This window comes from Pseudophryne corroboree, chromosome 6, assembly GCF_028390025.1.
Source record: "Pseudophryne corroboree isolate aPseCor3 chromosome 6, aPseCor3.hap2, whole genome shotgun sequence".
Classification (NCBI taxonomy): Eukaryota; Metazoa; Chordata; class Amphibia; order Anura; family Myobatrachidae; genus Pseudophryne; species Pseudophryne corroboree.
In genome coordinates this window covers 96,044,137-96,068,964 of record NC_086449.1, presented here as the reverse complement: position 1 = coordinate 96,068,964, position 24,828 = coordinate 96,044,137, and the positions used below count along the sequence as shown (strand labels likewise).

The window sequence follows — 24,828 nt, the reverse complement described above, 5'->3', positions numbered from 1 at the left end:
TTGAGTGCTATAAATAAAAGATGCTTTCAAAATGTTTCATCAGTGGAACTGTGCAATGTGTCAGATTTCTTTAAACAAAATAATGATAGGCACTTTAAACACCATTTCAGAGGCATACAGTGTGCCGCCGCTGGTGTAATACAAGCCATTCTGGTTTTTGATTTATGGAACTGTTCCTTTCATGACTTTTGATGCACAAACTCATTTTCCCTAATCCTCTATAAACAGGCCCAATTAAACAACATCAATCATTAGCTCTTTAAAAAGAGCGTTGTGCTGCACTGACTATGGAACAATGGCGCCATCTGATGCTCGCTTCTTGCGCCTGTATTTTGTGCTTCATTCTGGTGCTGAGAGCACGTCTCTTATTTCTGTTGCTTTGTTTGGAAAATTGTTCTGTTTTCTACCAGGCTATGGGTCGTTGGGTCGACACAACTTAGGTCGACAGTCATTAGGTCATCCACTGAAGGTTGACATGGGCATTATGTCGACATGTACTAGGCCGACGGGTGAAAGGGTCGACATGAGTTTTTGGACTCTTTTGGGTGTCGTTTTCCTCGTAAAGTGACGGGGAACTCCAAATTGTGCACCGTGTCCCCGGGGAACCCCAATTTGTGCACTGTGTCCCCTTGCATGGCTCGCTTCGCTCGGCACCGGTTACCGTTCCCAATTGTAGTCCACATGGATCGTAAAGTATGAAAAAGTCCAAAAAAAAAAAAAAATAGAAAACCTCATGTTGACCTTTTGACCTGTCAACCTTCAGTGGTCAACTTAATGACTGTCGACCTAAGTTGTGTCGATCTAACAACCGTAGCCCTTCTACCAGTTACTTTGTTCTTTAAAAGAAAGTGCTGCAATACAGGATGGCAAAGTATTTTCCCCAAGTGCTGGTGCATCGCCTGGTCAACCATTTGCAATGCAAATACTTTATCAATCAAGTACGGCAACACAGAGCCATGCCTATTTGTATGACCACTGCACCTTCATGCTAAAGAATCCTTTCTACCTACCTACATTCCATGATCTACCCTCCTTACTAAACCAGCCTCATATCAACACATATGAACCTACCGCATAGCTGCCAACACATGAACCTACCTCATAGCTGCCAACACGGGGCCTATTTCAGACCTGATCGCAGCAGCAAAATCTTTCTCAAAACCATGGGGGTCATTCCGAGTTGATCACTCACTAGCAACTTTTTGCAGCGCTGCGATCAGGTTAAATCTCGACAAAACTGCACATGCGTATGCACCGCAATGCGCAGGCGTGTCGTACAGGTACAAAGAGGATCGGTGCAGGGCGATGGTTTAACAAAGAATCCATTGGCACAGCCGATCGCAAGGTGATTGACAGTAGGAGGGCGTTTGTGGGTGTCAACTGACCGTTTTCAGGGACTGTTTGGAAAAATGCAGGCGTGTCCAAGTGTTTGCATGGCGGGTGTCTGACATCAATTCTGGGACCAAAAAGACTGAAGTGATTTCAGCGGCTGAGTAACTCCAGAGCTACTCAGAAACTGTAAAAAACTTTTTTGTGCCGTCGGCTGCAAAAGCGTTTGCACACTTGCAAAGCTAAAATACACTTCCCCATAGGCGGCGACTATCTGATCGCAGCACAGAAAAAAGTTGCTAGTAAGCGATCAACTCGGAATGACCCCCCATGTGCACTGCAGGTGATGCAAATGTAACATGTGCAGAGACAGTTAGATTTAAGTGGTTATATTGTTTATGTGCAGGGCATTGGCATATCTATCATGGGTGCAATGTGTGCGGTGCACAAGGGCCCCTGGGTCCAGGGGGGGCCAACACTGCACACACTGCACCCATGCTGTTTATAGCCGCTGCATTCAAATATGGCCTCCGCGTATGCGCAGTTCAAAATTTGTCTCCGGACCATGGCGGGCACCATGTTTCTGGAGACCTGTGCATGCGCAGTATACTCCGGCTCGATGCCAGAGCCTGCAGCGCTGTGGAGAGGAGGGAGCCCACCTGGAGTCTGCACACGTGCCCCCTCCTCTCTTAAAACGCCCCTGGTGCAGGGTAAATACTGGCTGCTTTATTTTAACACTGCAATTTAGATTTCAGTAAACACACCCCACCCAAATCTAACTCTCTCTGCACATGTTATATCTGCCCCCCCCCCCTTCCCCCTGCAGTGCACATGGGTTTGCCCATTAGTGAAAAAGTTTGCTGCTACGATCAGGTCATAGTTGCCTACCCTCCCTCATTCTGCAGGAGACTCCCTGAAATAATAAGAATTTACTCACCGGTAATTCTATTTCTCGTAGTCCGTAGTGGATGCTGGGAACTATAACATCCAAGATCCCAGATACAATTATAACCACCTTCTAAGTATATATGAAGAAAAAAAGGGGGAAATTATATATATATATATATATATATATATATATATTTATTTTCTTCATATATACTTAGAAGGTGGTTATAATTGTATCTGGGATCTTGGATGTTATAGGCCTCTTTGTATCAACCTATGCAGAGTTCATGGCAACAATTGTATCTAATGCACTGGCTGCCAGTATTTGACTGTTTACTATTGCAGCAAGTATTCGGTGTCCCTAAAAAATTCTGCCACCTCTCTCTTTTTTTCTTGATATATATTTCAAAGGTGGTTATAATTGTATCTGGGACATTGGATGTTATAGGCCTCTTTGTATCAACCTATGCAAAGTTCATGGCAATAACTGTATCTAATATACTGGCTGCCAGTATTTGACTGTTTACTATTGCAGCAAGTATTCTGTGTCCCCAAAATTCCCCTGTTGTTTTGTTTTCTTCTTGATATATACTTTGGAGGTGGTGATAATTATATCAGGGACATTGGATGTTATAAAAACACACTTAATTATTCTTTTTTTCTGTTATTGTTGCTAGCCTTTTCATGTTTTTTCCACTGATACAAACTAACATCTTATTTGAAATCTAGTACAGATAATATCCTTATTAATGTCTATGTATTAAAAAGTATTATTCAATTAATGTCTTTATGACAGATATACTCAGTCTGCAATAACAGATATCCTTTTTTCAGATTTTGTGTTTGTTTGTTATATATGCCTTAAATTATAATAGGCTACTTTCCTCGTTCGGCCTTACGCTATGCACAGGTAAAACAGAGGCCTGTTGTCACTAACCCCTGCTGACCATATGATTTAACCTCCGCATACCCATGTGTTTGGGCTGCCAATCGGTGCAATGAGGGTCAACTAAATATCCCCAACGGGTTAGACACATGTATTTTATAAAACTGGCACAATAACAAACATCTCCCATTCTGTTACACAACAGCTGCACTTGCTACTCTTTTCCATACGTAACCTACTACAATACCACACTGGATATGCCCAACCCCGTCTGATCTTGGAGGCAATACAGCGTTGGGCCTGGTCAGTACTTTAGTGGGAGACCATTTAGGAATACCAGGTGTTGTAGGTTACTGATGGCACTTAATTGGGGCTTGTGCTGACTCCAAGGGAAGATGGGCTTATGCTTGCCAGACACTGAATTACCATAGTAGTAATCCATCAATATGTTCGCAGACTCATTCTTTAAGTATGGCTCATAAAGTTAGAGCCATCCATTTATTATTTATGCAAGTTTTTTTGCAATTCTAAATTGTGTACCCCATTTCTTATATAGACAAATTATTAAAAGTTAAGTTTTAAATATTTCATTGTTACATTATTACTCATATATACATCAAGAATTTCAAGTTACTCTTCGGGAGTGAGTGCTCCCAACCAAGGTCACTTTTTTCTAGCCTTCTCTTTCTATTTCAAATACGTTTGGACCTTTGGGAGCACCGCTGACAATCACCATTTGTCTACCCATAGATATTAAACTCATGGTAGAAGGTGATAAATTTTAGACTACTGTCTAAATTGTCGGCTTTTCTCGGAGACAATATTTTATTTATTATTATTTTTTATAACTCCGTTAACCCTGTGCGGTATTCCCAACCCAACCTTTTTCTTATTAGAGATGACAACTCCTTGGTCTTCTCCTTCGGGAGAAACACCTTTTTCTGTTCTGTGTCCAGAACCATCCCCAGGAACAGTAGACACGTTGTAGGAACCAGCTGCGACTTTGGAATATTCAGGATCCAGCCGTGCTGTTGTAGCACTTCCCGAGCTAGTGCTACTCCGATCAACAACTGTTCCCTGGACCTCGCTTTATAAGGAGATCGTCCAAGTATGGGATAATTATAACTCCCTTTTTTCGAAGGAGTATCATCATTTCGGCCATTACCTTGGTAAATACCCTCGGTGCCGTGGACAGACCAAACGGCAACGTCTGGAATTGGTAATGACAGTCCTGTACCACAAATCTGAGGTACTCCTGGTGAGGAGGGTAAATGGGGACATGCAGGTAAGCATCCTTGATGTCCAGTGATACCATGTAATCCCCTTCGTCCAGGCTTGCAATAACCGCCCTGAGCGATTCCATTTTGAACTTGAACCTTCTTATATAAGTGTTCAAGGATTTCAAATTTAAAATGGGTCTCACCGAACCGTCCGGTTTCGGTACCACAAACATTGTGGAATAGTAACCACGTCCCTGTTGAAGGAGGAGTACTTTGGTTATCACCTGCTGGGAGTAAAGCTTGTGAATCGCCTCCTGCACCGCCTCCCTGTCTGGGGGAGTAGTTGGCAAGGCTGATTTGAGGAAACGGCGAGGGGGAGACGTCTCGAATTCCAGCTTGTACCCCTGAGATACCACTTGTAGAATCCAGGGATCCACCCGTGAGCGAACCCACTGGTCGCTGAAGTTCCGGAGACGGGCCCCCACCGAACCTGGCTCCACCTGTGGAGCCCCAGCGTCATGCGGTGGACTTAGAGGAAGCGGGAGAGGACTTTTGTTCCTGGGAACTTGCTGTTTGGTGCAGCTTTTTCCCCCTACCTCTGCCTCTGGGCAGAAAGGACGCGCCTTTAACCCGCTTGCCTTTCTGGGGCCGAAAGGACTGTACCTGATAATACGGTGCTTTCTTTGGCTGAGAGGGAACATGGGGTAAAAATGTCGACTTCCCAGCCGTCGCTGTGGAAACGAGGTCCGAGAGACCATCCCAAAACAATTCCTCACCCTTGTAAGGCAAAACCTCCATGTGCCTTTTAGAATCTGCATCACCTGTCCACTGCCGAGTCCATAATACTCTCCTGGCAGAAATGGACATTGCATTTATTCTAGATGCCAGTTGGCAAATATCCCTCTGTGCATCTCTCATGTATAAGACTACGTCTTTAATATGCTCTACAGTTAGCAATATAGTGTCCCTGTCAAGGGTATCAATGTTATCAGACAGGGAATCTGACCACGCAGCTGCAGCACTGCACATCCATGCTGAAGCAATAGCCGGTCTCAGTATAATACCTGAGTGTGTATATACAGACTTCAGGATAGCCTCCTGCTTTCTATCCGCAGGCTCCTTTAGGGCGGCCGTATCCGGAGACGGTAGTGCCACCTTCTTTGACAAGCGTGTGAGCGCTTTATCCACCCTAGGAGATGTCTCCCAACGTATCCTATCCTCTGGCGGGAAAGGGTACGCCCTTAGTAACTTTTTGGAAATTACCAGTTTCTTATCGGGGGAAACCCACGCTTCATCACACACTTCATTTAACTCTTCAGAAGGGGGAAAAACCACAGGTTGCTTTTTCTCCCCAAACATAATACCCTTTTTTGTGGTACCAGGGTTAATGTCAGAAATGTGCAACACATTTTTCATTGCCGTAATCATGTAACGGATGGCCCTATTGGAATGTACACTAGTCTCATCGTCGTCGACACTGGAGTCAGTATCCGTGTCGACATATGTGTCTGCCATCTGAGGTAGCGGGAATTTTTGAGCCCCTGATGGCTTTTGAGACGCCTGGGCAGGCACGGACTGAGAAGCCGGCTGTCCCACATCTGCTATGTCATCAAACCTCTTATGTAAGGAGTTGACACTGTCACGTAATTCCTTCCACATATCCATCCACTCAGGTGTCGACCCCGCAGGGGGTGACATCACATTTATCGGCACCTGCTCCGCCTCCACATAAGCCTCCTCATCAAACATGTCGACACAGCCGTACCGACACTCCGCACACACAAAGGGAATGCTCTGACTGAGGACAGGACCCCACAAAGTCCTTTGGGGAGACAGAGAGAGAGTATGCCAGCACACACCACAGCGCTATAAATCACAGGGATGTACACTATAATGAGTGATTTTACCCTATAGCAGCTATATATATATATATATATATATAGTATTTGTGCCTAAATTTAGTGCCCCCCCCTCTCTTTTTTACCCTATTGAGCCTGGAAACTGCAGGGGAGAGCCTGGGGAGCGTCCTTCCAGCAGAGCTGTGAGAGGAAATGGCGCCAGTGTGCTGAGGGAGATAGCCCCGCCCCCTTCACGGCGGACTTCTCCCGCTTTTTTTTATGGATATATGGCAGGGGATTTTACACATATATAGTCTTAATGACTATATTATGTGTATTTTTTGCCAATGTATGGTAATCTTATTGCAGCCCAGGGCGCCCCCCCCCCAGCGCCCTGCACCCATCAGTGGCCGGAGTGTGAGGTGTGCATGGGGAGCAATGGCGCACAGCTGCAGTGCTGTGCGCTACCTTAATGAAGACCGGAGTCTTCAGACGCCGATTTCCTGGACGTTCTTCTTGCTTCTGGCTCTGCAAGGGGGACGGCGGCGCGGCTCCGGGATCGGAAGACCGAGGCTGGGCCTGTGTTCGATCCCTCTGGAGCTAATGGTGTCCAGTAGCCTAGAAGCCCAAGCTAGCTGCAAGCAGGTAGGTTCGCTTCTCTCCCCTAAGTCCCTCGTAGCAGTGAGTCTGTTGCCAGCAGATCTCACTGAAAATAAAAAAACCTAAATATACTTTCTTTTCTAGAAGCTCAGGAGAGCCCCTAGTGTGCATCCAGCTCGAGCCGGGCACAGATTCTAACTGAGGTCTGGAGGAGGGGCATAGAGGGAGGAGCCAGTGCACACCAGGTAGTCCTAATTCTTTCTTAGAGTGCCCAGTCTCCTTCGGAGCCTGCTATTCCCCATGGTCCTTATGGAGTTCCCAGCATCCACTAGGACGTCAGAGAAAGCAGCAATCTCCCTCACTCCCTGAATGGACCAGCAATCTCGCTGATTGCACCTTATCCCCATTATGCAGCTGTTACTTTCTTTGGGGGAAAAAAAGAAGTCAGAAATACATACATTAAAATGGGCTCATCAGCGCCATTTCCCTGCATTGTTTATAAGGCACAAGGGCCCTCATTCCGAGTTGTTCGAACGCAAGCTGCTTTTAGCAGCTTTGCACACGCTAAGCCGCCGCCTACTGGGAGTGAATCTTAGCTTATCAAAATTGCGAACGAAAGATTCGCAATATTGCGAAAAGACTTCTCTGTGCAGTTTCTGAGTAGCTCGAGACTTACTCTTCCAGTGCGATCAGGTCAGTGCTTGTCGTTCCTGGTTTGACGTCACAAACACACCCAGCGTTCGCTCAGACACTCCTCCATTTCTCCAGCCACTCCCGCGTTTTTCCCAGAAACGGTAGCGTTTTTTCAAACACTCCCATAAAACGGCCTGTTTCCGCCCAGAAGCACCCACTTCCTGTCAATCACATTACGATCACCAGAACGAAGAAAAAACCTCGTAATGCCGTGAGTAAAATACCTAACTGCATAGCAAATTTACTTGGCGCAGTCGCAGTGCGAACACTGCGCATGCGCAGTTAGCGGAAAATCGCTGCGATGCGAAAAAAATACCGAGCGAACAACTCGGAATGACCACCAATGATCCCTATGGCTACATGCATTTTAAATAAGGTTTTTCCTGGCCACTTCCAGTGTATGGAACCTCTTGTAAAACACAATACACAAACAAATCCTGTAAAATATTAGTGTATTTTCTTCAACAAGTAGACATTACTAACTTTGTGGCTCATTTACATTTGGATGTGAGTCATATTTATGACACTCCTCTCAGATGTAGCAGTACACGTCCGCGCTGATAGGTGTCACTTTCACAATCTCCCTGAAATGCTTTTTCAAAAGTAGGCAAGTATGGATCAGGTTTGAATTAGGCCCACAGTACACTGGTGTTCTGGCATGTTTTGTTTCAAAAGCAATGCCCCTTATTTTACTTTATAGTATAAGAATATTAGCCTCTTCCCTATAGATTCTACATGCTTAATAACTGGGATGTTGGGATGTGTATGGATTCTGTCTCCTGCTTCTGAATATGCTCTTTATACACTATTGGTAAAAGAAGTAGACTGCCGATTGGTCAGTCGGAGCATGATACAATCACTGTGCACCTCTGCATGTATCACTTCATATGGAACACAGGGATCACCATAGTGACTGAGGAGAAATAATTGATGCTGGGAAGAAAGTGTGTGAGTGTGCATGTGCGCGTGTGTGTGAGGATGGGGGTGTTTCAGACTTTTGAAAAAGACAAATTAAGTTACCAATGATGAGGACCGGGATGTACAGTACTGAAGGCCAAATTCAGCGGCCGTGCGGCTAAACCATGCCTTGTAAATTAGAGATGTGAACCGGACATTTGTCGGGTTTTGTGTTTTGGTTTTGGATTCGGTTCCACGGCCGTGTTTTGGATTCGGACGCGTTTTGCCAAAACCTCCCTGAAAATTTTTTGTCAGTTTCGGTTGTGTTTTGGATTCGGGTGTTTTTTTACAAAAACCCCTCAAAAACAGCTTAAATCATAGAATTTGGGGGTAATTTTGATCCCATAGTATTACAGGTTGAGTCTCCCTTATCCAACATGCTTGGGACCAGAGGTATTTTGGATATGGGATTTTTCCGTATTTTGGAATAATTGCATACCATAATGAGATATCAAGGTGATGGGACCAAAGTCTAAGCACAGAATACATTTATGTTACATATACACCTTACATACACAGCCTGAAGGTAATTTTAGCCAATATTTTTTATAACTTTGTGCATTAAACAAAGTGTGTCTACATTCACACAATTCATTTATGTATCATATACACCTTATACACACAGCCTGAAGGTCATTTAATACAATATTTTAATAACTTTGTGTATTAAACAAACTTTGTGTACATTGAGCCATCAGAAAACAAAGGTTTCACTATCTCACTCCCACTCAAAAAAGTCCGTATTTCGGAATATTCCGTATTTCGGAATATTTGGATATGGGATACTCAACCTGTATTAACCTCAATAACCACAATTTCCACTCATTTCCAGTCTATTCTGAACACCTCACACCTCACAATACTATTTTTAGTCCTAAAATTTGCACGAGGTTGCTGGATGACTAAGCAAAATGACCCAAGAGGGCGGCACAAACACCTGGCCCATCTAGGAGTGGCACTGCAGTGTCAGACAGGATGGCACTTAAAAAAATTGGCCCCAAACAGCACATGATGCAAAGAAAAGAGAAAAAGAGGTGCACTGTGGTCGCTGGACGGCTAAGCTAAGCGACACAAACACCTCAATATCACAGGAATTATTTGTTCTAATCAATGGTATTATTGGCCCAAATCACTGGAAGAAAATGACAAAATCACTGGAATTATTCGTTCTAATCAATGGTATTATTGGTCCAAATCACTGGAAGAAAATGGAATGGATGGATACTTGCAGTGACACAGAGCTGCAAGATACAGCAATGGCCTACTGTACATAACTATATACTGTTGGGTGACCAAAATGCTGCACTGTAATACTATATATACTGCTCACAAAAATGCTGCACAGATATGGAATGGATACTTGCAGTGACACAGAGCTGCAAGATACAGCAATGGCCTACTGTACAACTATATACTGTTAATCACCAAAATGCTGCACTGTAATACTATATATACTGCTCACAACAATGTCGCACAGATATGGAATGGATACTTGCAGTGACACAGAGCTGCAAGATAAAACAATGGCCTACTGTACTGTACTGCTATAATTATTATATAGATGACAGATATAAAGTTACATTGTGGGGGGAATCCAGTATACGTTTTGTCACCAGGTACCAGTGAATGGCCACATCATGTATATAGGTGACAGATATAAAGTTACATTGTGGGGGAATCCAGTATACGTTCTGTTACCAGGTACCAGTGAATGGCCACATCATGTATATAGGTGACAGATATAAAGTTACATTGTGGGGGAATCCAGTAATCGTTCTGTCACCAGGTACCAGTGAATGACCACATCATGTATATAGGTGACAGATATAAAGTTACATTGTGGGGGAATCCAGTATACGTTCTGTCACCAGGTACCAGTAAATAACCACATCATGTATATAGGTGACAGATATAAAGTTACATTGTGGGGGAATCCAGTATACATTCTGTCACCAGGTACCAGTGAATGACCACATCATGTATATAGGTGACAGATATAAAGTTACATTGTGAGGGAATTCAGAATACGTTCTGTCACCAGGTACCAGTGAATGACCACATCATGTATATAGGTGACAGATATAAAGTTACATTGTGGGGGAATCCTGTATACGTTCTGTCACCAGGTAACAGTGAATGGCCACATCATGTATATAGATGACAGATATAAAGTTACATTGTGGGTAGTGAAACCGAACCCCCACGAACTTCACCCATTTTACATAGGTCCGAGGCATACTCGGATTCTCCCGTATGGCTCGGTTAACCCGAGCGCGCCCGAACGTCATCATCATCCCGCTGTCGGATTCTCGCGAGATTCGGATTCTATATAAGCAGCCGCGCGTCGCCGCCATTTTCACTCATGCATTGGAAATGTTAAGGAGAGGACGTGGCTGGCGTCCTCTCCGTGTATTGTTGATGCAAATATTTGTGCTTGCTTATTGCTTAATTGTGGGGACTGGCGAGCAGCTGTATATTAATAATATAGGAGGAGTACAGTGCAGAGTTTTGCTGATCAGTGACCACCAGTTTTATCCGTTCTCTGACTGAAAAAAAATGCTCCTTATCTGTGCTCAGTGTGCTGCATATATCTGTGCTCACACTGCTTAATTGTGGGGACTGGGGAGCAGCTGTATTATATAGGAGGAGTACAGTGCAGAGTTTTGCTGACAGTGACCACCAGTATACGTTATCTGCCTGAAAAACACTCCATATCTGTGCTCAATGTGCTGCATATATCTGTGCTCACACTGCTTTATTGTGGGGACTGGGGACCACCAGTATATTATATAGGAGGAGTACAGTGCAGAGTTTTGCTGACAGTGACCACCAGTATACGTTGTCTGCCTGAAAAACACTCCATATCTGTGCTCAGTGTGCTACATATATCTGTGCTCACACTGCTTAATTGTGGGGACTGGGGAGCAGCTGTATTATATAGGAGAAGTACAGTGCAGAGTTTTGCTGACAGTGACCACCAGTATACGTTGTCTGCCTGAAAAACACTCCATATCTGTGCTCAGTGTGCTGCATATATCTGTGCTCACACTGCTTTATTGTGGGGACTGGGGACCACCAGTATATTATATAGGAGGAGTTCAGTGCAGAGTTTTGCTGACCAGTGACCACCAGTATACGTTGTCTGCCTGAAAAACACTCCATATCTGTGCTGCATTGTAGTATATAGTAGGAGTACAGTGCATAATTTTGCTGACCACCAGTATATAATATATAGGAGTATGGTACAAAAGGCCACTGCTGTACCTACCTCTGTGTTGTCAAGTATACTATCCATCCATACCTGTAGTGCATTTAAGTTTTGCACAGTTTGCTGACCACCAGTATATAATATATAGCATTACGGTACAGTAGGCTACTGCTCTACCTACCTCTGTGTCGTCAAGTATACTATCCATCCATAGTAAAGAGATGTGAACTGGCGCCGGCTGTGAAACCAATAAGGGACGGTATAATTTTAAAATGAAAAATCACATAATTTTAATATGCATTAAAAGAAATAATAAAAAGTCACATACATAAACACACTTTCTTTGTATGTTCCTAAATCAGGAAAAAAAAGGGGGTGATTTTGATTAGGACCACTTGGATCTCACTTATAATAGCTGGGATACACAATCTCCGGTTAGGGCTCACTCCTCAATATATTTTGGTTCACTTTAGATGTAAGTATTTACCCAGTCCTTATGGAAACAGTCCCCATGGATCTCAGTTTTGCAGATGAAGATCCAATTAGCAGCAGGGGTGGTTCCAGGTTCCAGTGGGGCTAATAGTGTCCAAATAGAGGCAGAGAGTCCAATCAGTACCGGGGAAATCAATGGGATCCAATGTTGGTGGTCCGTGTCCTTAGCTCAACGCGTTTCGCTGGTCTAGCGTCTGGTCTAGCGTCTGGGTAGTGAAACCGAACCCCCCCGAACTTCACCCATTTTACACGGGTCCGAGGCATACTCGGATTCTCCCGTATGGCTCGGTTAACCCGAGCGCGCCCTCAGGAGGAAGCTGGCAGACGCTAGACCAGCGAAACGCGTTGAGCTAAGGACACGGACCACCAACATTGGATCCCATTGATTTCCCCGGTACTGATTGGACTCTCTGCCTCTATTTGGACACTATTAGCTCCACTGGAACCTGGAACCACCCCTGCTGCTAATTGGATCTTCATCTGCAAAACTGAGATCCATGGGGACTGTTTCCATAAGGACTGGGTAAATACTTACATCTAAAGTGAACCAAAATATATTGAGGAGTGAGCCCTAACCGGAGATTGTGTATACCAGCTATTATAAGTGAGATCCAAGTGGTCCTAATCAAAATCACCCCCTTTTTTTCCTGATTTAGGAACATACAAAGAAAGTGTGTTTATGTATGTGACTTTTTATTATTTCTTTTAATGCATATTAAAATTATGTGATTTTTCATTTTAAAATGTTACCGTCCCTTATTGGTTTCACAGCCGGCGCCAGTTCACATCTCTTTACTATTGTCTATTTATTTGGGGGCTGACCTCCCCCATACTGGCTGCCGCTGACAGCGCACTCATACTCTTTTCTTTTTATACTATCCATCCATACCTGTGATGCATTTCAGTTTTGCACAGTTTGCTGACCACCAGTATATAATATATAGCATTACGGTACAGTAGGCCACTGCTGTACCTACCTCTGTGTCGTCAAGTATACTATCCATCCATACCTGTGGTGCATTTAAGTTTTGCACAGTTTGCTGACCACCGGTATATAATATATAGCATTACGGTACAGTAGGCCACTGCTCTACCTACCTCTGTGTCGTCATTCGTCAAGTATACTATCCATCCATACCTGTGGTGCATTTCAGTTGTACGCAGTATATATAGTAGCAGGCCATTGCTATTGATACTGGCATATAATTCCACACATTAAAAAATGGAGAACAAAAATGTGGAGGTTAAAATAGGGAAAGATCAAGATCCACTTCCACCTCGTGCTGAAGCTGCTGCCACTAGTCATGGCCGAGACGATGAAATGCCATCAACGTCGTCTTCCAAGGCCGATGCCCAATGTCATAGTAGAGAGCATGTAAAATCAAAAAAACAAAAGATCAGTAAAATGACCCAAAAATCAAAATTGAAAGCGTCTGATGAGAAGCGTAAATTTGCCAATATGCCATTTACGACACGGAGTGGCAAGGAACGGCTGAGGCCCTGGCCTATGTTCATGGCTAGTGGTTCAGATTCACATGAGGATGGAAGCACTCATCCTCTCGCTAGAAAAATTAAAAGACTTAAGCTGGCAAAAGCACAGCAAAGAACTGTGCGTTCTTCTAAATCACAAATCCCCAAGGAGAGTCCAATTGTGTCGGTTGCGATGCCTGACCTTCCCAACACTGGACGGGAAGAGCTTGCGCCTTCCACCATTTGCACGCCCCCTACAAGTGCTGGAAGGAGCACCCGCAGTCCAGTTCCTGATAGTCAAATTGAAGATGTCACTGTTGAAGTACACCAGGATGAGGATATGGGTGTTGCTGACGCTGGGGAGGAAATTGACAAGGAGGATTCTGATGGTGAGCTGGTTTGTTTAAGTCAGGCACCCGGGGAGACACCTGTTGTCCGTGGGACGAATATGGCCATTGACATGCCTGGTCAAAATACAAAAAAAATCACCTCTTCGGTGTGGAATTATTTCAACACAAATGCGGACAACAGGTGTCAAGCCGTGTGTTGCCTTTGTCAAGCTGTAATAAGTAGGGGTAAGGACGTTAACCACCTAGGAACACCCTCCCTTATACGTCACCTGGTCTGCATTTATCAGAAGTCAGTGACAAGTTAAAAAACTTTGGATGACAGCGGAAGCAGTCCACTGACCACTAAATCCCTTCCTCTTGTAACCAAGCTCCTGCAAACCACACCACCAACTCCCTCAGTGTCAATTTCCTCCTTACACAGGAAAGCCAATAGTCCTGCAGGCCATGTCACTGGCAAGTCTGACGAGTCCTCTCCTGCCTGGGATTCCTCCTATGCATCCTTGAGTGTAACGCCTACTGCTGCTGGCGCTGCTGTTGTTGCTGCTGGGAGTCGATCGTCATCCCAGAGGGGAAGTCGGAAGACCACTTGTACTACTTCCAGTAAGCAATTGACTGTCCAACAGTCCTTTGCGAGAAAGATGAAATATCACAGCAGTCATCCTGCTGCAAAGCGGATAACTCAGGTCTTGTCAGCCTGGGTGGTGAGAAACGTGGTTCCGGTATCCACCGTTAATTCAGAGGCAACTAGAGACTTGTTTGAGGTACTGTGTCCCCGGTACCAAATACCTTCTAGGTTCCATTTCTCTAGGCAGGCGATACCGAAAATGTACACAGACGTCAGAAAAAGAGTCACCAGTGTCCTAAAAAATGCAGTTGTACCCAATGTCCACTTAACCACGGACATGTGGACAAGTGGAGCAGGGCAGACTCAGGACTATATGACTGTGACAGCCCACTGGGTAGATGTATTGCCTCCCGCAGCAAGAACAGCAGCGGCGGCACCAGTAGCAGCATCTCGCAAACGCCAACTCGTTCCTAGGCAGGCTACGCTTTGTATCACCGCTTTCCAGAAGAGGCACACAGCTGACAACCTCTTACGGAAACTGAGGAACATCATCGCAGAATGGCTTACCCCAATTGGACTCTCCTGGGGATTTGTAACATCGGACAACGCCAGCAATATTGTGCGTGCATTACATCTGAGCAAATTCCAGCACGTCCCATGTTTTGCACATACTTGAATTTGGTGGTGCAGAATTATTTAAAAAAAGACAGGGGCGTGCAAGAGATGCTGTCGGTGGCCCGAAGAATTGTGGGACACTTTCGGCATTCAGCCACCGCGTGCCGAAGACCAGCAAGCAGTCCTGAACCTGCCCTGCCATCATCTGAAGCAAGAGGTGGTATCGAGGTGGAATTCAACCCTCTATATGCTTCAGAGGATGGAGGAGCAGCAAAAGGCCATTCAAGCCTATACATCTGCCCACGATATAGGCATAGGAGGGAGAATGCACCTGACTCAAGTGCAGTGGAGAATGATTTCAACGTTGTGCAAGGTTCTGCAACCCTTTGAACTTGCCACACGTGAAGTCAGTTCAGACACTGCCAGCCTGAGTCAGGTCATTCCCCTCATCAGGCTTTTGCAGAAGAAGCTGGAGACATTGAAGGAGGAGCTAAAACAAAGCGATTCCGCTAGGCATGTGGGACTTGTGGATGGAGCCCTTAATTCGCTTAACCAGGATTCACGGGTGGTCAATCTGTTGAAATCAGAGCACTACATTTTGGCCATCGTGCTCGATCCTAGATTTAAAACCTACGTTGTATCTCTCTTTCCGGCAGACACAAGTCTGCAGTGGTTCAAAGACCTGCTGGTGAGAAAATTGTAAAGTCAAGCGGAACGTGACCCATCAACAGCTCCTCCTTCACATTCTCCCGCAACTGGGGGTGCGAGGAAAAGGCTAAGAATTCCGAGCCCACCCGCTGGCGGTGATGCAGGGCAGTCTGGAGCGAGTGCTGACATCTGGTCCGGACTGAAGGACCTGCCAACGATTACTGACATGTCGTCTACTGTCACTGCATATGATTCTCTCACGATTGAAAGAATGGTGGAGGATTATATGAGTGACCGCATCCAAGTAGGCACGTCAGACAGTCCGTACGTATACTGGCAGGAAAAAAAGGCAATTTGGAGGCCCTTGCACAAACTGACTTTATTTTACCTAAGTTGCCCACCCTCCAGTGTGTACTCCGAAAGAGTGTTTAGTGCAGCCGCGCACCTTGTCAGCAATCGGCGTACGAGGTTACTTCCAGAAAATGTGGAGAAGATGATGTTCATCAAAATGAATTATAATCAATTCCTCTGTGGAGACATTCACCAGCAATTGCCTCCAGAAAGTACACAGGGACCTGAGATGGTGGATTCCAGTGGGGACGAATTAATAATCTGTGAGGAGGGGGATGTACACAGTGAAAGGCGTGAGGAATCGGAGGATGATGATGAGGACGACATCTTGCCTCTGTAGAGCCAGTTTGTGCAAGGAGAGATTGATTGCTTCTTTTTTGGTGGGGGCCCAAAACAACCAGTCATTTCAGTCACAGTCGTGTGGCAGACCCTGTCGCTGAAATGATGGGTTAGTTAAAGTGTGCATGTCCTGTTTATACAACATAAGGGTGGGTGGGAGGGCCCAAGGACAATTCCATCTTGCACCTCTTTTTTCTTTCCTTTTTCTTTGCATCATGTGCTGTTTGGGGACAATTTTTTTGAAGTGCCATCCTGCCTGACACTGCAGTGCCACTCCTAGATGGTCCAGGTGTTTGTGTCGGCCACTTGTGTCGCTTAGCTCAGTCACACAGCGACCTTGGTGCGCCTCTTTTTTTCTTTGCATCATGTGCTGTTTGGGGACTATTTTTTTGAAGTGCCATCCTGCCTGACACTGCAGTGCCACTCCTAGATGGGCCAGGTGTTTGCATCGGCCACTTGTGTCGCTTAGCTTAGCCATCCAGCGACCTTGGTGCACCTCTTTTTTTCTTTGCATCATGTGCTGTTTGGGGACTATTTTTTTGAAGTGCCATCCTGTCTGACACTGCAGTGCCACTCCTAGATGGGCCAGGTGTTTGTGTCGGCCACTTGGGTCGCTTAGCTTGGCCATCCAGCGACCTCGGTGCAAATTTTAGGACTAAAAATAATATTGTGAGGTGTGAGGTGTTCAGAATATACTGAAAATGAGTGGAAATTATGGTTATTGAGGTTAATAATACTATGGGATCAAAATGACCCCCAAATTCTATGATTTAAGCTGTTTTTGAGGGTTTTTTGTAAAAAAACACCCGAATCCAAAACACACCCGAATCCGACAAAAAATTTTCAGGGAGGTTTTGCCTAAACGCGTCCGAGTCCAAAACACGGCCGCGGATCCGAATCCAAAACCAAAACACAAAACCCGAAAAATGTCCGGTGCACATCACTAATTGTGGGGGAATCCAGTATACGTTCTGTCACCAGGTACCAGTGAATGGCCACATCATGTAAATACTTATACTGGTGGTCCCCAGTCCCCACAATGCAGCACACTGATCAGATATTTGCAGCACACTGAGCACAGATATGGAGCGTTTTCAGGCAGAGAAAGTAGATATTTTCAGCACACTGAGCACAGATTATTTGCAGCACACTGAGCACAGATATTTGTAGCACACTGAGCACAGATTACAGAGCTTTTCAGGGAGAGAACACTGCCACGTCCTCTCCGTTCAATCTCCAATGCGCGGCTCCTTATATAGAATACGAATCTCGCGAGAATCCGACAGCGGGATGATGACGTTCGGGCGCATTCTGGTTAACTGAGCAAGGCGGGAAGATCCGAGGCTGCCTTGGAACCATGTAAAATGGGTGAAGTTCGGGGGGGTTCGGATCCCGAGGAACCGAACCCGCTCATCTCTATTGTAATAATTGCACCTTTAATAAAAAATGGCAGAGTTCGGCCGGCATCCCACATGGCCGCTGAACTCGGACTTCATTACATCCCGGCCTAGCTATCATTTATCAAGTGTATTCTGTAAAATGATAGCTAGTTGATTGGTTGCTATGGTCAGTTCCTCTACTTGTTCTCTACAGTTGCTGTGGAACTACACATCACTGCATATCCTGCCATAGTTTTGCTGTCTGAGCATGCTAAATCTGTGACAGGTTATGCTGAGATGCTGAGTTGACGCAAGCCGCTCAGCAAAGGGATGCAGTGCAGGGAGGCGCTAGGTGCTGGAGAGGCGCTCTCCCTGCACTGCATCCCTGTACTGAGCTGATGTCCCCCAGCTGCTGCTGCGCCTGTCACTCTTTATGACAGGCAGCGGCGCCGGCAGCATGAAGCCTCCTCTTTCCTCCCCTGTGTCAGTGCAGTGTGCGGACCTAAAAGGGGGCGGAGCTACATGGAACTGGGGGGAGCGGAGCTACATGGGACCAGGTTGAACAGGAGGATGATCTGCTCCAGCTCCGGCATGCCAGACTTCCTTAGGTAAGAGGATGGAAAGAGAGTGAGTGAGTGAGTCTGTGAGTGAGTGAGTGAGTGAGTGAGTGAGTGAGTGAGTGAAAGTATGTGTGTATGTATGTGTGTGTATGGGTAATATATGTGTGACTGTGTATGTGTGTAATGTATGTACAGTATGTGTTATGATTCCAGTACTTCTGACCAGAGGAGATCTTATGACAGAGGCCAGAGTACTGGAAGGAAATGCTGGTTACGGGAGCGGGAAAGCCTAGTAACCCCTGGCGCCCTAACTCCGTTGTCTCGCCCGTGTAATCAGAAATCCCCTGCGAGACTATGGTTGCTTGAGCCCATGGCAGCCGCGTTTGAAGGGCGGATTATGTCTGCCCAACTCCGATGCCCCCTCAGGTCTTAATGGGAGACAAAGGGAAATCCGAGACAGGGTGATAACAAGGGGCCCTCTGACTAAGCAACCAGGCCAGGGGCTACAAGCTAACTAACTTAAACCAGAAGTATGTGCGGACAAACCGCCAGGGAAAAGGACAACCAAAATCCACTAATCCGTTACTCCTATCCAGCACCGCTGGATACCAGAGTGGATTTGTGGGAGCGGAATCCTCCGCAAAAAGCTCCGAAATACAATATAACCAAATAATAAATAGTAAGCGGTCAAGCCGCAACACACGGCTACGCCGCGACTCACGAACACCACAGGATGTTAAAGGTGCTCGGTCTGGACTCCAGGAAAAGATGACAACTTCCGAGTACTGGATCACTGAGGACAGGAACGACCGGATAGAACTGGACTGGAAAACTCTCTGCAACTGACACAGCAAACAGGAAGCTATTACCGGCGTCTGTGAGAAGTCCTGAGAGTGCTTTTAAATGGGAGCCCTCCAATCAGGAGCCAGACAGGGCTAATTACAACATGCCGTGCAGCTGCATGCTGCACGGCCAGGAACCAGTGAGGTGATTAACTTAGACCCAGCAACGGGGAACGCGGTCCGACAGTGGCGTCCCCGTTGCTAGGGTCTGTGCGGCTCCGTGCGCCCGGCGTCTAGCGTTGCTAGGGAGCCGGCGGCTGTCCGCATGCGGCGTCCCTAGTTGCTAGGCGCCGGGCCGCACTGACGAGCGGACCCTCGGCGCCTAACAGTACCCCCCCCTTGAGGAGGGGTCAAGGAACCCCTAAGGCCAGGTTTCTGTGGAAATTCTCGAAAAAATGCCCTCTTGAGCCTCGGGGCATGGAGATCCTTATCCAGGACCCAAGACCTTTCTTCTGGACCATAACCTCTCCAATGTACCAGAAAATAAAGCCGACCCCGGGACAACTTGGAATCGAGAACCTTCTCCACCAAGAACTCCTGCTGACCCTGTACATCTACTGGTGATTTCCCCTGAGAGACCTTTCGAGGAAATCTACTAGAAGAAACGTATGGTTTCAACAAGGAGCAATGGAACGTATTTCCGATCCGGAAAGTTCTTGGTAAACGTAACCGGAAAGCAACTGGATTGATTTTTTTTATAATATGAAATGGTCCAATAAATTTGGGGCCCAATCTGGCTGAGGTTTGTCGAAGTTTAATGTTGCGAGTCGACAACCATACCCTATCTCCTACTTTAAAAGTGCAAGGCCGCCGGAGCCTGTCAGAAAAATTTTTCTCCCGAAATGCCGCTTTTCTGAGAGCAAGGTGCACTTTTCTCCAAATGAGTCTGAGATGAGAGGTCAAGGTCAGCGAGGAGACAGAGGAATGTTGAAAAAAGGAATTAGCCCTGGGGTGAAAACCGAAAACTGTAAAAAATGGAGACACATTGGTGGAGGAATGACAGGCATTGTTGTAAGCAAACTCCGCCAAAGGAAGAAACTCGGACCAATCATTTTGGAGTTTGGCCGAGTACAAACGCAAATACTGTTTTAATGATTGATTAACTCGCTCAGTCTGCCCGTTGGATTGGGGATGGTAGCCGGACGTTAAAGACAATTTCATCTTTAATGAGGCACAAAAAGTCTTCCAAAATTGTGCAATGAATTGTGGACCCCGATCAGAAACAATATCAGTGGGTAATCCATGGAGTCTGAAAACATGGCGGAGGAACAAAACTGCCAATCCCTGGGCAGATGGCAGTCGGGGAAGAGCAATGAAATGGGCCATCTTGCTAAAACGGTCCACTACTACCCATATGACTCGGCATCCGGCTGACAGAGGGAGGTCTACCACAAAATCCATGGAAATATGAGACCATGGCCTGAGAGGAACATTTAAGGGCATAAGTTGACCGGTAGGCAAGGAACGGGGAACTTTATGCTGTGCACAGACTTGACAAGAAAAAACAAACTCCTTAATGTCTTTGGAAAGACCAGGCCACCATACTGAGCGGGAGACTAATTCCAAAGTCTTAGAGATCCCCGGATGCCCTGCAACTTTGCTATCATGAAACTCAGTCAAAACAGTTGCTCTCAAAAACTCAGGGACATAAAGACGACCAGCAGGAGTATTTCCAGGAGTTTGATGTTGAAGCTGCTTTAACTGGGTGAATAAATCTTGTGTGAGACCTGCCCGAATGACTGAAGACGGAAGTATGGGAGTAACAGGACTGTTATCATGAACTGGAAGAAAACTGCGTGACAGGGCATCCGCCTTGGTATTCTTGGAACCTGGCCTGAAGGTGATAAAAAACTTGAAACGAGTAAAAAATAAAGCCCAACGAGCCTGCCGGGCATTCAGCCATTTAGCTGATTCGATGTACTGAAGATTTTTGTGATCAGTCAAAACTGAAATGGTATGTGTTGCTCCCTCAAGCCAATGCCTCCACTCCTCGAAAGCCCATTTAATAGCCAGTAATTCCCGGTTACCAACATCGTAGTTGGATTCAGCAGAAGAGAATTTCCTGGACATAAAGGCACAAGGATGTAATTCTAGAGAGTCCGGATCCTTCTGAGACAGGATAGCCCCTACTCCAACCTCCGAGGCATCAACCTCAACAATGAAAGGCAATTCTGGGTTGGGATGTTTGAGGACTGGGGCTGAGATGAAGGCTTGTTTCAAGGCCTGAAAAGATACTTCAGCTTCACGTGACCAGTTGGTTGGATCCGCTCCCTTCTTAGTCAGTGCCACAATGGGAGCAACCAGGTCGGAGAAAGAATGAATAAATCTTCTATAATAATTCGCAAACCCTAAAAAGCGCTGAATTGCTTTTAAGTTGGTGGGTTGCGCCCAACTAAGGATGGCTTGGAGCTTCTTTGGTTCCATACAGAATCCCCGAGGGGAAATAATGTACCCTAAAAAGGATACCTCCGTGACATGAAATTCAAACTTCTCCAGCTTGGCATATAGGTGATTTTCACGTAATTTTTGAAGAACCTGACGCACCTGGGTAACATGTTGTTCAATAGAGTCAGAATAGATCAAGATATCGTCTAAGTAGACGACTACGAATCTTCCAAGAAAATCACGGAGCACATCGTTAATGAGATCCTGGAAAACTGCCGGAGCGTTAGACAGGCCGAATGGCATAACCAGATACTCGTAGTGACCCGATTGAGTACTGAATGCCGTTTTCCACTCATCTCCTGACTTGATTCGGATGAGGTTATACGCTCCTCTCAGGTCAATCTTAGAAAAAATCACAGCCGAACGTAGCTGATCAAAGAGGACAGAAATCAGCGGCAAAGGGTAAGTATTTTTTACTGAGATCTTATTCAAGGCTCTAAAGTCAATGCAGGGTCTGAGTGATCCATCTTTCTTCTCCACAAAGAAGAAGCCTGCACTTAAAGGGGATTTAGATGGCCTGATAAATCCTTTCCCTAGGCTCTCTTTAACATACTCATTCATGGCCACAGTTTCTGGTCCGGACAATGCATATAACCTTCCCTTTGGCAATGTGGCACCAGGAATTAGCTCAATAGCACAATCATAAGGCCGATGGGGAGGCAGAATGTCCGCATTGCCCTTGGAAAATACATCAACAAAATCCTGGTATTCCACAGGAATGGGTGCGGGAATGACAGCAGCAATTCTGAGGGGAAGCGTAATACATTCCTTATTACAGATGGTACCCCATTGTGAGATCTCCCCCGACTGCCAATCAATGATGGGATTATGAAAGGCCAGCCAAGGGTGACTCAGAACCACTGGAACTGCTGGGCAATGGGTAAGGAAAAATTCAATTTTTTCGGAATGAAGAGCTCCTACCGAAAGTAGAACAGGGGGTGTACAGAGAGAAATAACCCCATTGGATAAGGGACTCCCATCTAAACCATGCATGGTGATATGCCTACCCAAGGTTAACTGAGGAATACCTAAGGCCTTGGCCCACGTTAAGTCCATAAAGTTCCCTGCAGCTCCACTGTCAACGAAAGCCGACACCGAAGAACAGAGGCTGCCAAAGGAAACTTTAGCTGGGACTAACAGGGAATTATTCGAGGAGATAAGCTGCAGACCAAAGTGAACCCCCTCACAATTCACTTGGTCGAGGCGTTTCCCGACTTGCTCGGACAATTACGGGCAAAATGTCCTTTACCCCCACAGTACAAACAAAGACCAGAATTTTGCCTTCTGGTTCTTTCTTCAGGAGACAGCTTGGAGAGACCCATCTGCATGGGCTCCTCTATGTCCACAGGAATGGAAAAAACACAAGGGGTAGACCCGACAGGTGCTCCTTTTTCAGCCCTCCGCTCTCTGAGACGACGATCAATCTTAATAGAAAGCTCCATGAGTTTATCGAGAGTCTCAGGAGCGGGATACTGAAGGAGACTGTCTTTTATAGACTCAGATAATCCGAGGCGAAACTGACTGCGCAGGGCTGGGTCATTCCATCCACAGTCGTTCGACCAACGGCGAAACTCCGTACAATAAATCTCTGCGGGATTCCTACCCTGTCTGAGAGCACGTAACTGACTCTCGGCGGATGCCTCTCTATCAGGGTCATCATACAATAGCCCTAAAGACCCCAGAAAGGCGTCTACAGACAACAATGCCGGATCCTCTGTTCTTAAACCAAAAGCCCAGGTCTGGGGATCCCCCTGAAGTAAAGAAATAATAATTCCGACCCGCTGAGATTCCGTACCTGAGGAGACTGGTCTTAAACGAAAATAAAGTTTACAAGACTCTTTAAAATTAAAAAACTGCTTCCTATCACCAGAAAAACGGTCAGGCAAATGCATTTTCGGTTCAGGAACGACCCTCGGGGAAGTCCGTAAAAGATCTTCCTGTGACCTCACCCGAAGGGAAAGATCCTGAACCATCTGAGTAAGTTCTTGAATCTGGCTAACTAGAAGCTGGCCAGGATTTGGCCCTAAACCAGTGGGATTCATGAGGCCGACAAATCTTCTAAACTGAATAAGGGAAAAAATCAAACCCTGTTTAATTTTAAGTTTTGGTCTGGCCGGTAATAATGTTATGATTCCAGTACTTCTGACCAGAGGAGATCTTATGACAGAGGCCAGAGTACTGGAAGGAAATGCTGGTTACGGGAGCGGGAAAGCCTAGTAACCCCTGGCGCCCTAACTCCGTTGTCTCGCCCGTGTAATCAGAAATCCCCTGCGAGACTATGGTTGCTTGAGCCCATGGCAGCCGCGTTTGAAGGGCGGATTATGTCTGCCCAACTCCGATGCCCCCTCAGGTCTTAATGGGAGACAAAGGGAAATCCGAGACAGGGTGATAACAAGGGGCCCTCTGACTAAGCAACCAGGCCAGGGGCTACAAGCTAACTAACTTAAACCAGAAGTATGTGCGGACAAACCGCCAGGGAAAAGGACAACCAAAAAGGAGTAACTAATCCGTTACTCCTATCCAGCACCGCTGGATACCAGAGTGGATTTGAGGGAGCGGAATCCTCCGCAAAAAGCTCCGAAATACAATATAACCAAATAATAAATAGTAAGCGGTCAAGCCGCAACACACGGCTACGCCGCGACTCACGAACACCACAGGATGTTAAAGGTGCTCGGTCTGGACTCCAGGAAAAGATGACAACTTCCGAGTACTGGATCACTGAGGACAGGAACGACCGGATAGAACAGGACTGGAAAACTCTCTGCAACTGACACAGCAAACAGGAAGCTATTACCGGCGTCTGTGAGAAGTCCTGAGAGTGCCTTTAAATGGGAGCACTCCAATCAGGAGCCAGACAGGGCTAATTACAACATGCAGTGCAGCTGCATGCTGCACGGCCAGGAACCAGTGAGGTGATTAACTTAGACCCAGCAACGGGGAACGCGGTTCGACAGTGGCGTCCCCGTTGCTAGGGTCTGTGCGGCTCCGTGCGCCCGGCGTCTAGCGTTGCTAGGGAGCCGGCGGCTGTCCGCATGCGGCGTCCCTAGTTGCTAGGCGCCGGGCCGCACTGACGAGCGGACCCTCGGCGCCTAACAGTATGTGTGTGTGTGTGTGTGTGTGTGTGTGACTGTGCAGCATAATGTGTGTAAG

At 46.2% G+C, this 24,828-nt stretch overlaps 1 protein-coding gene and 1 pseudogene across 1 annotated transcript in view; both read left to right on the top strand.

Moving 5' to 3' along the window:
- The window catches only part of OLFM2 (olfactomedin 2), a 502,740-nt gene that overhangs the window by 142,229 nt on the left and 335,683 nt on the right, over nt 1-24,828 (top strand). The window lies entirely within an intron of this gene.
- Nucleotides 3,337-3,455, top strand: LOC134937342 (5S ribosomal RNA; annotated as a pseudogene).